General features: G+C 41.3%; 1 protein-coding gene across 6 annotated transcripts in view; it reads left to right on the top strand.

The window, feature by feature from the left end:
• LOC122564092 (zinc finger protein GLIS3-like) overlaps positions 1-6,936 on the top strand; it is a 567,943-nt gene that overhangs the window by 553,198 nt on the left and 7,809 nt on the right. The window contains exon 12 of one of the 6 annotated variants that reach the window (XR_006315822.1): positions 6,384-6,548. The exons of the other annotated variants lie outside the window; for them this stretch is intronic. The gene's annotated coding sequence lies outside the window, so the exon portion shown is untranslated. The remainder of the gene's footprint in view (positions 1-6,383; positions 6,549-6,936) is intronic. 6 annotated transcript variants of the gene reach the window in all.

Below are 6,936 nucleotides of genomic sequence, written 5' to 3'. Positions count from 1 at the left end.
GATGCTGCCTGACCTGCTGTGCTGTTCCAGCAATAAAGTTTCAGCTTTGATCTCCAGCGTCTGCAGACCTCACTTTCTCCTCGAAGATTTCAACCTACTGCGAATCCTCTTACAAGGATGCCTTCCTTGAAGAAGCTCTCTGCCTCTCTCTATAAAGATTTCAGTGAGTCCCTCTCTCACTGCACACCCCAGGTCATCTCCGCTGAACACTCTCTGCTCATTCCTGAAGAAGGGCATGTGCCCGAAACGTCGAATCTTCTGTTCCCTAGATGCTGCCTGACCTGCTGTGCTGTTCCAGCAATAAAGTTTCAGCTTTGATCTCCAGCGTCTGCAGACCTCACTTTCTCCACCAGGTTATTGTCCAACAGGTTTGTTTGAAAAGAGACTTCACCTGTCAAAGGAGCAGCGTTTTGAAATCTTGTGATTTAAAATAAACCTGTTGGACTATAATCTGGTGTTGTGTGACTTCTGACCTTGTCCAGCCTAGTCCAACAACAGTACTTCCACATTAAAGATCACAGTGGGACTTTGTGCATGGAGCCAGAGGATGTAGTGAGGGTTTGTATCAGTATTCACTAGTGGGAGAGATATAGAAATCAGGGAGAACAACTGTGACGTACTTAAAGAAATTAACATAGACAGAGAGGAGGTTCTTAGTGGTCTGACAGGCTTAAAAGTAGGTAGATCTCCAGAACCAGATGAAATGTATCCCAGGTTGTTAAGTGAGACAACAAATTGTGAAACAGCAAAGACATTGGTTATAATGTTCAATTCCTCTTTTGTCACAGAGGTGCTGGAGGACTGGAGCACAGCTAATGTGGTACCATTATTCAAGAAGGAAGCAAGGGATAATTAAGAAGCTACAAGTTAGTCAGTCTAACCTCAGTGGTGGGGAAACAATTGGAAGTAATTCTGAAGGAGAGGATTTGGGGAGGCAGGGATTAATGAAGAACAGTCAACACAGTTTTGTTCAGGGGAGGTCGTGTCTGACCAACTTGAATTCTTTGAAGAGGTGACCAAATGTGTAGATTTGAGCAATGCTTTTGATGTCATCTACCTGGACTTCAGCAGGGCTTTTCAAATGGCCATACATGGGAGACTGATAGCAAAAGTAAGACCCCATGGGATCTAAGGAAATTTAGCAAATTGCAAGCAGAGGGTGATGGATGAGGGGCAGTTTTTCTGACTGGAAGTCTGTGTACAGTGAGGTCCCACACAGATCAATGTTGGGGCCCTTGATGTTTGTGGTTTATATAAATGATTTAAACTTGGATGTAAAAGGGTTGATCAGTAAGTTTTGGATGATACAAAAATGGATGAGATGGTAAGTAGTGAGGATGATAGCCTTAGATTACAGGAGGATATCAGCAGGCTGGTCAGATGGGCTGATCAGTGGCCAATGGGATTTTATCCAGATAAGTGTGAGGTGATGCCCTTGGGCAGGACAAACAGGATCAAGGAATGGTAGGACCCTGGGAAGCATGAAAAATCAGAAGGACATTGGTTTGTATGTCCACCAGTCCCTGAAGATATCAGGGCAGGGGATATAGTGATTAAGAAGGTATATGGTACACTTGCCTTTATTGATCGAGGCAGAGAATTCAAGAGCAGGGAGATTATGCTGAAACTGTATATAATCTTGGTCAGGCCACAGCTGGAGTGTTGCATGCAGTTCTGGAATCCACATTATAGGAGGGATGTGATAACACTGGAGAATGTGCAGAGGGAGATTTACCAGAATGTTGTCTGGGCTGGAGAGTTTCACTTATGAGGAGAGATCAGACAGACTGGGGTTGTTTACCTTGGAGCAGAGGAGATTGAGAGGGAACGTGATTGAGCTGTATAGAATAATGAGGCACATAGATAGGGGAGACAGGAAGAAACATTCCTCCTTGATGGAGGCATCAATAACCAGGGGCATAGAGTTAAGATAAGGGGGCGGGAGGTTTAGAGGCAATGTGAGGAAATTACTTCTCACTCAGAGGGTAATGAGAATCTGAAACGAACTGTCTGTAAGGGGGTAGAGGCAGAAATACTCATCACATTTAAGAAGGATTTAGGTGTACACTTGCGATACTAAGACATGCAAAGCTAAGAGCAAAGTGCTGGAAAATAGCATTAGAACAGTGAGGTGGTTGTTTTTGACCAGAGTGGAGATGGTGGGTTGTAGACCTCAATGACCTCTGGAACACATTGGACTTTACCCAAGTCTCCTGGCTCAGAAGTAAGATGATCTTAGGACCCTACCGGCATTCAGTTAAGACTTGTTCCTAAGCTCAGAATAACCATATTGCATCTCATTTGCTGAATTACATCCAATTTAATCCCACTGTATAGAATTCCAGTCCATTTAATAAATTACGCCATATACATTTTTGGACAAAATTATTCAATATGCTCCATTATTCACCTTTACTTTTATGTTCATCACCACAAAAGCTGAACAACTGTGATGTTCTACCATAAGATGCCAGTATATTTCAGAAATCTAATCCCTGTGTTGAATGTAATTTATTAATCATATTCTGTTTTGTTTAGGCTCAAGTGCTGTAAGATTAAATGGATTGTGGTGCAAAGGTTTGCCAAGTGGTTATTTTTTTATCTGAACTAGATAAAAATTCCAATGAAGCATATTCCTGACTGAAGCAGAACATTTCTTGGCAAACTAGTTACACATTTATCAGTATTCAATTGTACCAGAACAAGATTTAAATTTGGAGATAGGCCAGTCGTTTTTTTTCAGTTGTAACTTCTAGTCACATTGAAATACCAGTACTATATACATAATCTTTTTCTAAATCAGTTGTTAAGTAATTAATAACCCTATGCACATCAACAATGTACTCTTTGATAAGCCTTTGCTCTGCATGGTTGGTTTCTTGCACTATTTGATCATTTAGGATTGCATATGCCACTATAATAACCTACAGTTAGAGGCACTTCTGCATGTATTCAGGCTGTCTGTCCTGTATTTGATGCGTTTCCAATTCCTGTACTGCCATGCACCTGCACACCTCAGAGGGTAGACTACAAGCGAGAATGCAAAGTGTAAGTAATTAGTTACTCTCACTTGCTGAATTTAAACAGCAGCAACAATTATTTATTGCATTTTTAATACAGTTAGTTCTTCTTTAATGTTATGGTTACGTTCCTGTGCATTATAGAAAATTTGTGCTTTAGAAACAGCACTTACAGTGTTGGCGATGTAACCACATTACAGCCAACACACAGTTTAAAAGTTCGTGCTTCAGAAACAGTGTCTCCAGTTCAGCAATTGCATTACAGTGAATTCACATTAATAAAATGGGTGTTATCGCAGCACGACCTGTACAGTAGATTGCCCCAAAGTGCCCACAGAGGCATTATAGAATTAAGCTTGACACACAGACAGATAAGGAGGTATTAGAGTCAATGACCAAAAGCTTGGACAAGGAAGTAATGTTGAAGGAAGAAAGCAAGAGAGAGACTTTCTGGAGAAGAATTTCAGAACTTCAGGACCAAACACCCAAAGATATGACCATAAGGAAACAATGATAAAAAGGTCAAAATTGGAGGAATGCAGATATTTGGGCAGTTGTAGTCTTGAAAATGTGGTGCTGGAAAAGCGCAGCAGGCCAGGCAGCATCCGAGGAGCAGGAGAATCGACGTTTCGGGCATAAGCCCTTCTTCAGGAATGCTCAAGTTTATGCCCGAAACGTCGATTCGCCTGCTCCTCGGATGCTGCCTGGCCTGCTGCGCTTTTCTAGCACCACACGTTTCAACTCTGGTCTCCAGCATCTGCAGTCCTCACTTTCTCCCAGTTGTAGTCTTGCAGAAAATAGGAAAGACAAGGCAATGGAGCGACTTGAACACAGGAAAGAGAATTTTCAAATTGTTTAATCAAAGTATGTGGGGGTAGTGCAGATTTAAAACAGAGATGAGGAGGAATTACTTCTCACAAAAGGTCATGACTCTGTGGAGTTCACTCCCCCAGGGTGTGTGGATGCTGGGACATGAGTAAATGTATGGAAGGGATAGACTGATTTTGAACGAGCAATGGCTTGAAGGGTTACAGGGAAAGTGGAGTTGAGGCCGAGATGAGATTAGCCATGATCATATTAAATTGCAAATGGATTTGAGGGCCGAATGGCCTACTGCTGTACTAGTTCTTATGATCTCACATCCTACCCAAGCATTCCTTTTTGTGATACATATACATTTATCTCAAGTCAACTATCCTTGAAGATGTCATAGAAGGCTTGAATATTAACATCTTTATTAAACTTCCACAGAATAAGGGAGATTCAGTGCTGATTTATCATTTGGCTTATTGGACTCAAAATATATCCCAGTGCATGCTATAAAAGTAATAGGAACTTATATAGTTTATATAATTTTTGAGCATGTGTTCCAAAAAAACCTGTAAATATTTTATTGGTCCTTTGGGACAATATAATAATGCCCTATGGAATTCTTACATTTTTATATTAATGAAAGTAAATATAAAGCTCAATGGTTTACTACTGGCTGAGATTCATTGAGGTGAATCTCCAGCAACCCTATATCATTCAAAAATCTATTTCAGGAAAAAAAGCTACAAAATTGAAAAATAAACTGATTTCAGCTGTCAATGGTTCAGGACAGCGTTCATTTCCCAACTACAGCTAGCCATAGTTACAGCTGAAAACAAGAATCACTATCCATGGGGTTTCACAAAAGTCGTGTACCTGAGCCTTGGGTGCTGTGGAGTTTTACTTGCTATGATTAACTTCTAAGCATTGGAGAATGCACCTTAATTCTATGATTCTAAGCTTAGAAAAATGCACCTTAATTCTATGATTCCAAGAGTTAAAGTGTTCATCCTCTGGTTGAACGACAGTGCTCAGAGTCAGAAGTCACATGACACCAGGTTGTAGTCCTACAGGTTTATTTGAAATCACAAGCTTTCAGAGCGCTGCTCCTCTGTCAGGTGAAGTCACTCCAAAAGATTTCAAATAAACCAATTGGACTATAACCTGGTGTCATGTGACTGCTGACCTTGTCCAGCCAGCGCCTCCAAATCAATGCTCAGAATATAACACCATGATTCAAATCACATGGCAAGGAACAGATAGGGTGAGACAGTGTTAACTCCTGTGAACAAATTCTCTGATACATGTGTCTGGGTGTGAGAACGTAGACATGAACAGACCCATTGTGTATATGCATGTACTTTAAGGTAGGTTGTGCAGGGATCAGTGTGATTAGTGTTCATAAAATGCTCTGATGCTCACTTCAACATTGGAGAGAGGATCAGCCAGTGGTAACTAAATGGAGATTATTTTTCCAGGTACTAACTGTTAGAGATTCAGTAGAAGGGTAATACTTTAATGTAATACTTTACCAATGGGAGAAAGTGAGGACTGCAGATGCTGGAGATTAGAGTAGAGAGTGTGGTGCTGGAAAAGCACAGCAGGTCAGGCAGCATCCAAGGAGCAGGAGACATTTCGGGCAAAAGCCCTTCATCAGGAAGCAATACTTACCAATGACACGTTGACATGCCAATGAATCAGCATTTTAACTGATAGTCAATATAACAAAACAAAACTGCAAATGCCAAAGATCTGAAGCAAAAACAGAAATTGATGAAGAAACTCAGCAGGTCTAAAGAAACATCAGTGGATTTAAAATGTTAACTCTGCTTTCTCTCCACGGATGCTGCCAGATTGTGTTATCAGTGTTTCACTTTCTTTCACTGAAATTGGTGGCTGTCAATATGAACCATTCAGATTCAATGTCAGGGAACCAAAAGAGGCAACTAGAAAGACTACGCACTTTTCTTTAGATTAGATTAGATTCCTTACAATGTGGAAACAGGCCCTTCGGCCCAACCAGTCCACACCGACCCTCCAAAGAGTAACCCACCCAGAACCATTTCCCTCCTAACAATAACACTACTGGGCAATTTAGCATGGCCAATTCACCTGACCTGCACATCTTTGGATTGTGGGAGGAAACCCACACAGAATGTGCAAACTCCACACAGACAGTCACCCAAGGCTGGAATCGAACCTGGGACCCTGCTGCTGTGTGGTAGTAGTGCTAACCACTGAGCCACCGTGCCACCCTAATCCCATTGTAACTCAGATAGACTTGTGTAAAATAGACACCAACCAAAGAAGGAAGTATCACAATGCGTGACCAAAAGGTTGACCTAACCAGTTCCAAAAGGTTAACCTCAAAAGGGTCAAAGGAGAGTAGAAGATTGAGTTGTAGAAACTAAGCAGTAGGTTTCTGCTTAATATGACTAAACTGGCTGAAGACTACGTGTCTGTCATGGACACAAGTCCTTGTGACATGTATGTGATATGTTACTTCAGTATATTTTCCATATTATCGCAATCAGTGAATTCTGTTTCATATAGGCTCCAGTGGGAATATGGAATGACATACTTCATCTCATGGAAACTGCTCTGCAAGTTCTGGACTGGTCAAACCATACCATAGGAAAACCAATATGTGAGAAAAAGACATTTGAAAATGTGTACACTGGACAGTTACATAGAAAATGAACTTTAACACAGATAAATGTGAGTTGATGCACTTTGATTGGAAAAAAACAGAAACTGTTCTGTGAGTGCTTTGGGACCCTCGAGCAAAGGGTTACAGACCCCACTGGGCATAAATAGTACATTGTAAGTGGAGTTAGAGTGGAAGAAGGAACTGAGATGGAGAATAAATAAAATTAAGGGAATAGTCTGCAAAAAATGTTATAGTAACATTAGATAAAAACAATGACTGCAGATGCTGTAAACCAGATTCTGGATTAGTGGTGCTGGAAGAGCACAGCAGTTCAGGCAGCATCCAAGGAGCAGCGAACTCGATGTTTCAGGCAAAAGCCCTTCATCAGGAATAAAGGCAGAGAGCCTGAAGCGTGGAGAGATAAGCTAGGGGAGGGTGGGGGTGGGGAGAAAGTAG

Source organism: Chiloscyllium plagiosum, chromosome 2 (assembly GCF_004010195.1).
Source record: "Chiloscyllium plagiosum isolate BGI_BamShark_2017 chromosome 2, ASM401019v2, whole genome shotgun sequence".
NCBI classification, from domain to species: Eukaryota; Metazoa; Chordata; class Chondrichthyes; order Orectolobiformes; family Hemiscylliidae; genus Chiloscyllium; species Chiloscyllium plagiosum.
The sequence above is the reverse complement of the archived record's forward strand: the minus strand, read 5'-3'. Positions and strand labels throughout refer to the sequence as shown.